At 42.4% G+C, this 13,170-nt stretch overlaps 11 non-coding genes across 11 annotated transcripts; all 11 read left to right on the top strand.

Moving 5' to 3' along the window:
* Positions 1 to 825: 825 nt before the first annotated feature.
* Positions 826 to 944, top strand: LOC148331675 (5S ribosomal RNA). Its single transcript, XR_015844824.1, has one exon. It is a non-coding gene; the product is annotated as a 5S ribosomal RNA (ribosomal RNA).
* A 1,005-nt stretch (positions 945 to 1,949) lies between these two features.
* On the top strand, positions 1,950 to 2,068 carry LOC148331674 (5S ribosomal RNA). Its single transcript, XR_015844823.1, has one exon. It is a non-coding gene; the product is annotated as a 5S ribosomal RNA (ribosomal RNA).
* Positions 2,069 to 3,074: 1,006 nt separating this feature from the next.
* LOC148331673 (5S ribosomal RNA) lies at positions 3,075 to 3,193 on the top strand. The gene has a single exon (XR_015844822.1). It is a non-coding gene; the product is annotated as a 5S ribosomal RNA (ribosomal RNA).
* A 1,015-nt stretch (positions 3,194 to 4,208) lies between these two features.
* LOC148331672 (5S ribosomal RNA) lies at positions 4,209 to 4,327 on the top strand. Its single transcript, XR_015844939.1, has one exon. It is a non-coding gene; the product is annotated as a 5S ribosomal RNA (ribosomal RNA).
* Positions 4,328 to 5,331: 1,004 nt separating this feature from the next.
* Positions 5,332 to 5,450, top strand: LOC148331671 (5S ribosomal RNA). The gene has a single exon (XR_015844820.1). It is a non-coding gene; the product is annotated as a 5S ribosomal RNA (ribosomal RNA).
* A 1,015-nt stretch (positions 5,451 to 6,465) lies between these two features.
* On the top strand, positions 6,466 to 6,584 carry LOC148331670 (5S ribosomal RNA). Its single transcript, XR_015844938.1, has one exon. It is a non-coding gene; the product is annotated as a 5S ribosomal RNA (ribosomal RNA).
* Positions 6,585 to 7,598: 1,014 nt separating this feature from the next.
* On the top strand, positions 7,599 to 7,717 carry LOC148331669 (5S ribosomal RNA). The gene has a single exon (XR_015844819.1). It is a non-coding gene; the product is annotated as a 5S ribosomal RNA (ribosomal RNA).
* Positions 7,718 to 8,722: 1,005 nt separating this feature from the next.
* Positions 8,723 to 8,841, top strand: LOC148331668 (5S ribosomal RNA). Its single transcript, XR_015844818.1, has one exon. It is a non-coding gene; the product is annotated as a 5S ribosomal RNA (ribosomal RNA).
* Positions 8,842 to 9,847: 1,006 nt separating this feature from the next.
* LOC148331667 (5S ribosomal RNA) lies at positions 9,848 to 9,966 on the top strand. Its single transcript, XR_015844841.1, has one exon. It is a non-coding gene; the product is annotated as a 5S ribosomal RNA (ribosomal RNA).
* Positions 9,967 to 10,982: 1,016 nt separating this feature from the next.
* Positions 10,983 to 11,101, top strand: LOC148331666 (5S ribosomal RNA). Its single transcript, XR_015844817.1, has one exon. It is a non-coding gene; the product is annotated as a 5S ribosomal RNA (ribosomal RNA).
* Positions 11,102 to 12,116: 1,015 nt separating this feature from the next.
* Positions 12,117 to 12,235, top strand: LOC148331665 (5S ribosomal RNA). The gene has a single exon (XR_015844816.1). It is a non-coding gene; the product is annotated as a 5S ribosomal RNA (ribosomal RNA).
* Positions 12,236 to 13,170: the final 935 nt, after the last annotated feature.

Genomic DNA, 13,170 nt, shown 5'->3' with positions numbered 1-13,170 from the left:
TTGCAAATGCGTGTCTGGAGACTTGAGTGTGGCTCCGGAGCTCCACATTAAGACCAAAAGGGGACTCTCGTAGTCTACAGGTGTAGCAGGCAGATGACCCGATGCAGTCCGGTTGGGTTGGTGCAGTCAGTGTTTACTAAATAAAAAGTTAATGAATCAATTTTAAAAAATGGTGTTTACTGAATGCAATAAAGGGAAGTATAGTTAATGTGGCAATTAGCAGGTGTGGAGAAGCTTCATTCATTTTTTTTAGCTTCACTGGTTATATCATTGGTTCTTATTTTATTAGTTCCACTTTATTCTTCCATTTATTCCAATTTAATTTAAATAATGTCAAATAAATGGTACATGACCATGGGTGGATAGCAGTGAACGCCCCCCCATGTTCTTGGTGTATATATTGGTGGTACGGGGCTGGTATAATATTAGTGCCCCCATGTGGTCCGATCGTGTAGCTACGGAGCCACACACAAGTCTCCTGACACGCATTTGCAAATCAGCACACGCATTTGCGAGTCGTCCGCGGCAGGACTGTAGCAAACGTCACCTCTAAGAACACAGCCAATCAAAAGGTCCCGTTTTTACAGGTCGCCCATCTATACGGATTTTTGTCCGCATTTAACCATGTGTATGTGCCAACAAACCATTGTACACATTTGCTGATATTTGTCATATATCTGTGACTTCAATCATGCTTTGTAGATTGTTGTTACACATTTGTGACTGTGGTTATAGTTTCAGATTCTTGTTACGTATTTTTGGATTGAAGTATTTGCCACAATAAAGACCACATGTATAAAATGCAAAATTTTGAAAGATATTGTCGCTTACGGCCATACTACCCTGAGCACGCCCGATCTCGTCCGATCTCGGAAGCTAAGCAGGGTCGGGCCTGGTTAGTACTTGGATGGGAGACCGCCTGGGAATACCAGGTGCTGTAAGCTTTTGCACCGCAAAAAAAAAATACATTAAAAAAACTCTAACAAATGTAAGCAAGTATGCGAGCTGCTTTTTTATAAATTTCCACATATTCGCCTGACAGGCTGAGAGCACAAAATGCCAACATTCAGCGTCCCCTGCCTTTGGGTGTTGCTACAGTCTCGCCGAGGACGACTCGCAAATGCGTGTGGCAATTTGCAAATGCGTGTCTGGAGACTTGAGTGTGGCTCCGGAGCTCCACATTAAGACCAAAAGGGGACTCTCGTAGTCTACAGGTGTAGCAGGCAGATGACTCGATGCAGTCCGGTTGGGTTGGTGCAGTCAGTGTTTACTAAATAAAAAGTTAATGAATCAATTTTAAAAAATGGTGTTTACTGAATGCAATAAAGGGAAGTATAGTTAATGTGGCAATTAGCAGGTGTGGAGAAGCTTCATTCATTTTTTTTAGCTTCACTGGTTATATCATTGGTTCTTATTTTATTAGTTCCACTTTATTCTTCCATTTATTCCAATTTAATTTAAATAATGTCAAATAAATGGTACATGACCATGGGTGGATAGCAGTGAACGCCCCCCCATGTTCTTGGTGTATATATTGGTGGTACGGGGCTGGTATAATATTAGTGCCCCCATGTGGTCCGATCGTGTAGCTACGGAGCCACACACAAGTCTCCTGACACGCATTTGCAAATCAGCACACGCATTTGCGAGTCGTCCGCGGCAGGACTGTAGCAAACGTCACCTCTAAGAACACAGCCAATCAAAAGGTCCCGTTTTTACAGGTCGCCCATCTATACGGATTTTTGTCCGCATTTATGTGCCAACAAATCATTGTACACATTTGCTGATATTTGTCATATATCTGTGACTTCAGTCATGCATTGTAGATTGTTGTTACACATTTGTGACTGTGGTTATAGTTTCAGATTCTTGTTACGTATTTTTGGATTGAAGTATTTGCCACAATAAAGACCACATGTATAAAATGCAAAATTTTGAAAGAAATTGTCGCTTACGGCCATACTACCCTGAGCACGCCCGATCTCGTCCGATCTCGGAAGCTAAGCAGGGTCGGGCCTGGTTAGTACTTGGATGGGAGACCGCCTGGGAATACCAGGTGCTGTAAGCTTTTGCACCGCAAAAAAAAAAATACATTAAAAAAACTCTAACAAATGTAAGCAAGTATGCGAGCTGCTTTTTTATAAATTTCCACATATTCGCCTGACAGGCTGAGAGCACAAAATGCCAACATTCAGCGTCCCCTGCCTTTGGGTGTTGCTACAGTCTCGCCGTGGACGACTCGCAAATGCGTGTGGCAATTTGCAAATGCGTGTCTGGAGACTTGAGTGTGGCTCCGGAGCTCCACATTAAGACCAAAAGGGGACTCTCGTAGTCTACAGGTGTAGCAGGCAGATGACCCGATGCAGTCCGGTTGGGTTGGTGCAGTCAGTGTTTACTAAATAAAAAGTTAATGAATCAATTTTAAAAAATGGTGTTTACTGAATGCAATAAAGGGAAGTATAGTTAATGTGGCAATTAGCAGGTGTGGAGAAGCTTCATTCATTTTTTTTAGCTTCACTGGTTATATCATTGGTTCTTATTTTATTAGTTCCACTTTATTCTTCCATTTATTCCAATTTAATTTAAATAATGTCAAATAAATGGTACATGACCATGGGTGGATAGCAGTGAACGCCCCCCCATGTTCTTGGTGTATATATTGGTGGTACGGGGCTGGTATAATATTAGTGCCCCCATGTGGTCCGATCGTGTAGCTACGGAGCCACACACAAGTCTCCTGACACGCATTTGCAAATCAGCACACGCATTTGCGAGTCGTCCGCGGCAGGACTGTAGCAAACGTCACCTCTAAGAACACAGCCAATCAAAAGGTCCCGTTTTTACAGGTCGCCCATCTATACGGATTTTTGTCCGCATTTATGTGCCAACAAATCATTGTACACATTTGCTGATATTTATCATATATCTGTGACTTCAATCATGCATTGTAGATTGTTGTTACACATTTGTGACTGTGGTTATAGTTTCAGATTCTTGTTACGTATTTTTGGATTGAAGTATTTGCCACAATAAAGACCACATGTATAAAATGCAAAATTTTGAAAGAAATTGTCGCTTACGGCCATACTACCCTGAGCACGCCCGATCTCGTCCGATCTCGGAAGCTAAGCAGGGTCGGGCCTGGTTAGTACTTGGATGGGAGACCGCCTGGGAATACCAGGTGCTGTAAGCTTTTGCACCGCAAAAAAAAAAATACATTAAAAAAACTCTAACAAATGTAAGCAAGTATGCGAGCTGCTTTTTTATAAATTTCCACATATTCGCCTGACAGGCTGAGAGCACAAAATGCCAACATTCAGCGTCCCCTGCCTTTGGGTGTTGCTACAGTCTCGCCGTGGACGACTCGCAAATGCGTGTGGCAATTTGCAAATGCGTGTCTGGAGACTTGAGTGTGGCTCCGGAGCTCCACATTAAGACCAAAAGGGGACTCTCGTAGTCTACAGGTGTAGCAGGCAGATGACCCGATGCAGTCCGGTTGGGTTGGTGCAGTCAGTGTTTACTAAATAAAAAGTTAATGAATCAATTTTAAAAAATGGTGTTTACTGAATGCAATAAAGGGAAGTATAGTTAATGTGGCAATTAGCAGGTGTGGAGAAGCTTCATTCATTTTTTTTAGCTTCACTGGTTATATCATTGGTTCTTATTTTATTAGTTCCACTTTATTCTTCCATTTATTCCAATTTAATTTAAATAATGTCAAATAAATGGTACATGACCATGGGTGGATAGCAGTGAACGCCCCCCCATGTTCTTGGTGTATATATTGGTGGTACGGGGCTGGTATAATATTAGTGCCCCCATGTGGTCCGATCGTGTAGCTACGGAGCCACACACAAGTCTCCTGACACGCATTTGCAAATCAGCACACGCATTTGCGAGTCGTCCGCGGCAGGACTGTAGCAAACGTCACCTCTAAGAACACAGCCAATCAAAAGGTCCCGTTTTTACAGGTCGCCCATCTATACGGATTTTTGTCCGCATTTAACCATGTGTATGTGCCAACAAATCATTGTACACATTTGCTGATATTTGTCATATATCTGCGACTTCAATCATGCATTGTAGATTGTTGTTACACATTTGTGACTGTGGTTATAGTTTCAGATTCTTGTTACGTATTTTGGATTGAAGTATTTGCTACAATAAAGACCACATCTATAAAATGCAAAATTTTGAAAGGAATTGTCTCTTACGGCCATACTACCCTTAGAACGCCCGATCTCGTCCGATCTCGGAAGCTAAGCAGGGTCGGGCCTGGTTAGTACTTGGATGGGAGACCGCCTGGGAATACCAGGTGATGTAAGCTTTTGCACCGCAAAAAAAAAAAAATTAAAAAAACTCGAACAAATGTAAGCAAGTATGCGAGCTGCTTTTTTATAAATTTCCACATATTCGCCTGACAGGCTGAGAGCACAAAATGCCAACATTCAGCGTCCCCTGCCTTTGGGTGTTGCTACAGTCTCGCCGTGGACGACTCGCAAATGCGTGTGGCAATTTGCAAAAGCGTGTCTGGAGACTTGAGTGTGGCTCCGGAGCTCCACATTAAGACCAAAAGGGGACTCTCGTAGTCTACAGGTGTAGCAGGCAGATGACCCGATGCAGTCCGGTTGGGTTGGTGCAGTCAGTGTTTACTAAATAAAAAGTTAATGAATCAATTTAAAAAAATGGTGTTTACTGAATGCAATAAAGGGAAGTATAGTTAATGTGGCAATTAGCAGGTGTGGAGAAGCTTCATTCATTTTTTTTAGCTTCACTGGTTATATCATTGGTTCTTATTTTATTAGTTCCACTTTATTCTTCCATTTATTCCAATTTAATTTAAATAATGTCAAATAAATGGTACATGACCATGGGTGGATAGCAGTGAACGCCCCCCCATGTTCTTGGTGTATATATTGGTGGTACGGGGCTGGTATAATATTAGTGCCCCCATGTGGTCCGATCGTGTAGCTACGGAGCCACACACAAGTCTCCTGACACGCATTTGCAAATCAGCACACGCATTTGCGAGTCGTCCGCGGCAGGACTGTAGCAAACGTCACCTCTAAGAACACAGCCAATCAAAAGGTCCCGTTTTTACAGGTCGCCCATCTATACGGATTTTTGTCCGCATTTATGTGCCAACAAATCATTGTACACATTTGCTGATATTTGTCATATATCTGTGACTTCAGTCATGCATTGTAGATTGTTGTTACACATTTGTGACTGTGGTTATAGTTTCAGATTCTTGTTACGTATTTTTGGATTGAAGTATTTGCCACAATAAAGACCACATGTATAAAATGCAAAATTTTGAAAGAAATTGTCGCTTACGGCCATACTACCCTGAGCACGCCCGATCTCGTCCGATCTCGGAAGCTAAGCAGGGTCGGGCCTGGTTAGTACTTGGATGGGAGACCGCCTGGGAATACCAGGTGCTGTAAGCTTTTGCACCGCAAAAAAAAAAATACATTAAAAAAACTCTAACAAATGTAAGCAAGTATGCGAGCTGCTTTTTTATAAATTTCCACATATTCGCCTGACAGGCTGAGAGCACAAAATGCCAACATTCAGCGTCCCCTGCCTTTGGGTGTTGCTACAGTCTCGCCGTGGACGACTCGCAAATGCGTGTGGCAATTTGCAAATGCGTGTCTGGAGACTTGAGTGTGGCTCCGGAGCTCCACATTAAGACCAAAAGGGGACTCTCGTAGTCTACAGGTGTAGCAGGCAGATGACCCGATGCAGTCCGGTTGGGTTGGTGCAGTCAGTGTTTACTAAATAAAAAGTTAATGAATCAATTTTAAAAAATGGTGTTTACTGAATGCAATAAAGGGAAGTATAGTTAATGTGGCAATTAGCAGGTGTGGAGAAGCTTCATTCATTTTTTTTAGCTTCACTGGTTATATCATTGGTTCTTATTTTATTAGTTCCACTTTATTCTTCCATTTATTCCAATTTAATTTAAATAATGTCAAATAAATGGTACATGACCATGGGTGGATAGCAGTGAACGCCCCCCCATGTTCTTGGTGTATATATTGGTGGTACGGGGCTGGTATAATATTAGTGCCCCCATGTGGTCCGATCGTGTAGCTACGGAGCCACACACAAGTCTCCTGACACGCATTTGCAAATCAGCACACGCATTTGCGAGTCGTCCGCGGCAGGACTGTAGCAAACGTCACCTCTAAGAACACAGCCAATCAAAAGGTCCCGTTTTTACAGGTCGCCCATCTATACGGATTTTTGTCCGCATTTAACCATGTGTATGTGCCAACAAATCATTGTACACATTTGCTGATATTTGTCATATATCTGCGACTTCAATCATGCATTGTAGATTGTTGTTACACATTTGTGACTGTGGTTATAGTTTCAGATTCTTGTTACGTATTTTGGATTGAAGTATTTGCTACAATAAAGACCACATCTATAAAATGCAAAATTTTGAAAGGAATTGTCTCTTACGGCCATACTACCCTTAGAACGCCCGATCTCGTCCGATCTCGGAAGCTAAGCAGGGTCGGGCCTGGTTAGTACTTGGATGGGAGACCGCCTGGGAATACCAGGTGATGTAAGCTTTTGCACCGCAAAAAAAAAAAAATTAAAAAAACTCGAACAAATGTAAGCAAGTATGCGAGCTGCTTTTTTATAAATTTCCACATATTCGCCTGACAGGCTGAGAGCACAAAATGCCAACATTCAGCGTCCCCTGCCTTTGGGTGTTGCTACAGTCTCGCCGTGGACGACTCGCAAATGCGTGTGGCAATTTGCAAATGCGTGTCTGGAGACTTGAGTGTGGCTCCGGAGCTCCACATTAAGACCAAAAGGGGACTCTCGTAGTCTACAGGTGTAGCAGGCAGATGACCCGATGCAGTCCGGTTGGGTTGGTGCAGTCAGTGTTTACTAAATAAAAAGTTAATGAATCAATTTAAAAAAATGGTGTTTACTGAATGCAATAAAGGGAAGTATAGTTAATGTGGCAATTAGCAGGTGTGGAGAAGCTTCATTCATTTTTTTTAGCTTCACTGGTTATATCATTGGTTCTTATTTTATTAGTTCCACTTTATTCTTCCATTTATTCCAATTTAATTTAAATAATGTCAAATAAATGGTACATGACCATGGGTGGATAGCAGTGAACGCCCCCCCATGTTCTTGGTGTATATATTGGTGGTACGGGGCTGGTATAATATTAGTGCCCCCATGTGGTCCGATCGTGTAGCTACGGAGCCACACACAAGTCTCCTGACACGCATTTGCAAATCAGCACACGCATTTGCGAGTCGTCCGCGGCAGGACTGTAGCAAACGTCACCTCTAAGAACACAGCCAATCAAAAGGTCCCGTTTTTACAGGTCGCCCATCTATACGGATTTTTGTCCGCATTTAACCATGTGTATGTGCCAACAAACCATTGTACACATTTGCTGATATTTGTCATATATCTGTGACTTCAATCATGCTTTGTAGATTGTTGTTACACATTTGTGACTGTGGTTATAGTTTCAGATTCTTGTTACGTATTTTTGGATTGAAGTATTTGCCACAATAAAGACCACATGTATAAAATGCAAAATTTTGAAAGATATTGTCGCTTACGGCCATACTACCCTGAGCACGCCCGATCTCGTCCGATCTCGGAAGCTAAGCAGGGTCGGGCCTGGTTAGTACTTGGATGGGAGACCGCCTGGGAATACCAGGTGCTGTAAGCTTTTGCACCGCAAAAAAAAAATACATTAAAAAAACTCTAACAAATGTAAGCAAGTATGCGAGCTGCTTTTTTATAAATTTCCACATATTCGCCTGACAGGCTGAGAGCACAAAATGCCAACATTCAGCGTCCCCTGCCTTTGGGTGTTGCTACAGTCTCGCCGAGGACGACTCGCAAATGCGTGTGGCAATTTGCAAATGCGTGTCTGGAGACTTGAGTGTGGCTCCGGAGCTCCACATTAAGACCAAAAGGGGACTCTCGTAGTCTACAGGTGTAGCAGGCAGATGACCCGATGCAGTCCGGTTGGGTTGGTGCAGTCAGTGTTTACTAAATAAAAAGTTAATGAATCAATTTTAAAAAATGGTGTTTACTGAATGCAATAAAGGGAAGTATAGTTAATGTGGCAATTAGCAGGTGTGGAGAAGCTTCATTCATTTTTTTTAGCTTCACTGGTTATATCATTGGTTCTTATTTTATTAGTTCCACTTTATTCTTCCATTTATTCCAATTTAATTTAAATAATGTCAAATAAATGGTACATGACCATGGGTGGATAGCAGTGAACGCCCCCCCATGTTCTTGGTGTATATATTGGTGGTACGGGGCTGGTATAATATTAGTGCCCCCATGTGGTCCGATCGTGTAGCTACGGAGCCACACACAAGTCTCCTGACACGCATTTGCAAATCAGCACACGCATTTGCGAGTCGTCCGCGGCAGGACTGTAGCAAACGTCACCTCTAAGAACACAGCCAATCAAAAGGTCCCGTTTTTACAGGTCGCCCATCTATACGGATTTTTGTCCGCATTTATGTGCCAACAAATCATTGTACACATTTGCTGATATTTGTCATATATCTGTGACTTCAGTCATGCATTGTAGATTGTTGTTACACATTTGTGACTGTGGTTATAGTTTCAGATTCTTGTTACGTATTTTTGGATTGAAGTATTTGCCACAATAAAGACCACATGTATAAAATGCAAAATTTTGAAAGAAATTGTCGCTTACGGCCATACTACCCTGAGCACGCCCGATCTCGTCCGATCTCGGAAGCTAAGCAGGGTCGGGCCTGGTTAGTACTTGGATGGGAGACCGCCTGGGAATACCAGGTGCTGTAAGCTTTTACACCGCAAAAAAAAACAAATTTCAAAAAACTCTAACAAATGTAAGCATGTATGCGAGCTGCTTTTTTTATAAATTTCCACATATTCGCCTGACAGGCTGAGAGCACAAAATGCCAACATTCAGCGTCCCCTGCCTTTGGGTGTTGCTACAGTCTCGCCGTGGACGACTCGCAAATGCGTGTGGCAATTTGCAAATGCGTGTCTGGAGACTTGAGTGTGGCTCCGGAGCTCCACATTAAGACCAAAAGGGGACTCTCGTAGTCTACAGGTGTAGCAGGCAGATGACCCGATGCAGTCCGGTTGGGTTGGTGCAGTCAGTGTTTACTAAATAAAAAGTTAATGAATCAATTTTAAAAAATGGTGTTTACTGAATGCAATAAAGGGAAGTATAGTTAATGTGGCAATTAGCAGGTGTGGAGAAGCTTCATTCATTTTTTTTAGCTTCACTGGTTATATCATTGGTTCTTATTTTATTAGTTCCACTTTATTCTTCCATTTATTCCAATTTAATTTAAATAATGTCAAATAAATGGTACATGACCATGGGTGGATAGCAGTGAACGCCCCCCCATGTTCTTGGTGTATATATTGGTGGTACGGGGCTGGTATAATATTAGTGCCCCCATGTGGTCCGATCGTGTAGCTACGGAGCCACACACAAGTCTCCTGACACGCATTTGCAAATCAGCACACGCATTTGCGAGTCGTCCGCGGCAGGACTGTAGCAAACGTCACCTCTAAGAACACAGCCAATCAAAAGGTCCCGTTTTTACAGGTCGCCCATCTATACGGATTTTTGTCCGCATTTATGTGCCAACAAATCATTGTACACATTTGCTGATATTTGTCATATATCTGTGACTTCAGTCATGCATTGTAGATTGTTGTTACACATTTGTGACTGTGGTTATAGTTTCAGATTCTTGTTACGTATTTTTGGATTGAAGTATTTGCCACAATAAAGACCACATGTATAAAATGCAAAATTTTGAAAGAAATTGTCGCTTACGGCCATACTACCCTGAGCACGCCCGATCTCGTCCGATCTCGGAAGCTAAGCAGGGTCGGGCCTGGTTAGTACTTGGATGGGAGACCGCCTGGGAATACCAGGTGCTGTAAGCATTTGCACCGCAAAAAAAAAAATACATTAAAAAAACTCTAACAAATGTAAGCAAGTATGCGAGCTGCTTTTTTATAAATTTCCACATATTCGCCTGACAGGCTGAGAGCACAAAATGCCAACATTCAGCGTCCCCTGCCTTTGGGTGTTGCTACAGTCTCGCCGTGGACGACTCGCAAATGCGTGTGGCAATTTGCAAATGCGTGTCTGGAGACTTGAGTGTGGCTCCGGAGCTCCACATTAAGACCAAAAGGGGACTCTCGTAGTCTACAGGTGTAGCAGGCAGATGACCCGATGCAGTCCGGTTGGGTTGGTGCAGTCAGTGTTTACTAAATAAAAAGTTAATGAATCAATTTTAAAAAATGGTGTTTACTGAATGCAATAAAGGGAAGTATAGTTAATGTGGCAATTAGCAGGTGTGGAGAAGCTTCATTCATTTTTTTTAGCTTCACTGGTTATATCATTGGTTCTTATTTTATTAGTTCCACTTTATTCTTCCATTTATTCCAATTTAATTTAAATAATGTCAAATAAATGGTACATGACCATGGGTGGATAGCAGTGAACGCCCCCCCATGTTCTTGGTGTATATATTGGTGGTACGGGGCTGGTATAATATTAGTGCCCCCATGTGGTCCGATCGTGTAGCTACGGAGCCACACACAAGTCTCCTGACACGCATTTGCAAATCAGCACACGCATTTGCGAGTCGTCCGCGGCAGGACTGTAGCAAACGTCACCTCTAAGAACACAGCCAATCAAAAGGTCCCGTTTTTACAGGTCGCCCATCTATACGGATTTTTGTCCGCATTTAACCATGTGTATGTGCCAACAAACCATTGTACACATTTGCTGATATTTGTCATATATCTGTGACTTCAATCATGCTTTGTAGATTGTTGTTACACATTTGTGACTGTGGTTATAGTTTCAGATTCTTGTTACGTATTTTTGGATTGAAGTATTTGCCACAATAAAGACCACATGTATAAAATGCAAAATTTTGAAAGATATTGTCGCTTACGGCCATACTACCCTGAGCACGCCCGATCTCGTCCGATCTCGGAAGCTAAGCAGGGTCGGGCCTGGTTAGTACTTGGATGGGAGACCGCCTGGGAATACCAGGTGCTGTAAGCTTTTGCACCGCAAAAAAAAAATACATTAAAAAAACTCTAACAAATGTAAGCAAGTATGCGAGCTGCTTTTTTATAAATTTCCACATATTCGCCTGACAGGCTGAGAGCACAAAATGCCAACATTCAGCGTCCCCTGCCTTTGGGTGTTGCTACAGTCTCGCCGAGGACGACTCGCAAATGCGTGTGGCAATTTGCAAATGCGTGTCTGGAGACTTGAGTGTGGCTCCGGAGCTCCACATTAAGACCAAAAGGGGACTCTCGTAGTCTACAGGTGTAGCAGGCAGATGACTCGATGCAGTCCGGTTGGGTTGGTGCAGTCAGTGTTTACTAAATAAAAAGTTAATGAATCAATTTTAAAAAATGGTGTTTACTGAATGCAATAAAGGGAAGTATAGTTAATGTGGCAATTAGCAGGTGTGGAGAAGCTTCATTCATTTTTTTTAGCTTCACTGGTTATATCATTGGTTCTTATTTTATTAGTTCCACTTTATTCTTCCATTTATTCCAATTTAATTTAAATAATGTCAAATAAATGGTACATGACCATGGGTGGATAGCAGTGAACGCCCCCCCATGTTCTTGGTGTATATATTGGTGGTACGGGGCTGGTATAATATTAGTGCCCCCATGTGGTCCGATCGTGTAGCTACGGAGCCACACACAAGTCTCCTGACACGCATTTGCAAATCAGCACACGCATTTGCGAGTCGTCCGCGGCAGGACTGTAGCAAACGTCACCTCTAAGAACACAGCCAATCAAAAGGTCCCGTTTTTACAGGTCGCCCATCTATACGGATTTTTGTCCGCATTTAACCATGTGTATGTGCCAACAAACCATTGTACACATTTGCTGATATTTGTCATATATCTGTGACTTCAATCATGCTTTGTAGATTGTTGTTACACATTTGTGACTGTGGTTATAGTTTCAGATTCTTGTTACGTATTTTTGGATTGAAGTATTTGCCACAATAAAGACCACATGTATAAAATGCAAAATTTTGAAAGATATTGTCGCTTACGGCCATACTACCCTGAGCACGCCCGATCTCGTCCGATCTCGGAAGCTAAGCAGGGTCGGGCCTGGTTAGTACTTGGATGGGAGACCGCCTGGGAATACCAGGTGCTGTAAGCTTTTGCACCGCAAAAAAAAAATACATTAAAAAAACTCTAACAAATGTAAGCAAGTATGCGAGCTGCTTTTTTATAAATTTCCACATATTCGCCTGACAGGCTGAGAGCACAAAATGCCAACATTCAGCGTCCCCTGCCTTTGGGTGTTGCTACAGTCTCGCCGAGGACGACTCGCAAATGCGTGTGGCAATTTGCAAATGCGTGTCTGGAGACTTGAGTGTGGCTCCGGAGCTCCACATTAAGACCAAAAGGGGACTCTCGTAGTCTACAGGTGTAGCAGGCAGATGACTCGATGCAGTCCGGTTGGGTTGGTGCAGTCAGTGTTTACTAAATAAAAAGTTAATGAATCAATTTTAAAAAATGGTGTTTACTGAATGCAATAAAGGGAAGTATAGTTAATGTGGCAATTAGCAGGTGTGGAGAAGCTTCATTCATTTTTTTTAGCTTCACTGGTTATATCATTGGTTCTTATTTTATTAGTTCCACTTTATTCTTCCATTTATTCCAATTTAATTTAAATAATGTCAAATAAATGGTACATGACCATGGGTGGATAGCAGTGAACGCCCCCCCATGTTCTTGGTGTATATATTGGTGGTACGGGGCTGGTATAATATTAGTGCCCCCATGTGGTCCGATCGTGTAGCTACGGAGCCACACACAAGTCTCCTGACACGCATTTGCAAATCAGCACACGCATTTGCGAGTCGTCCGCGGCAGGACTGTAGCAAACGTCACCTCTAAGAACACAGCCAATCAAAAGGTCCCGTTTTTACAGGTCGCCCATCTATACGGATTTTTGTCCGCATTTATGTGCCAACAAATCATTGTACACATTTGCTGATATTTGTCATATATCTGTGACTTCAGTCATGCATTGTAGATTGTTGTTACACATTTGTGACTGTGGTTATAGTTTCAGATTCTTGTTACGTA

The sequence above is a fragment of the Idiotropiscis lumnitzeri genome, chromosome 8, assembly GCF_059441095.1.
Source record: "Idiotropiscis lumnitzeri isolate Australia: NSW breed Sydney's pygmy pipehorse chromosome 8, RoL_Ilum_1.0, whole genome shotgun sequence".
Lineage (NCBI taxonomy): Eukaryota > Metazoa > Chordata > Actinopteri > Syngnathiformes > Syngnathidae > Idiotropiscis > Idiotropiscis lumnitzeri.
Note: the sequence above shows the minus strand (reverse complement) of the source record. Positions and strands in the feature narration are given on the sequence as shown.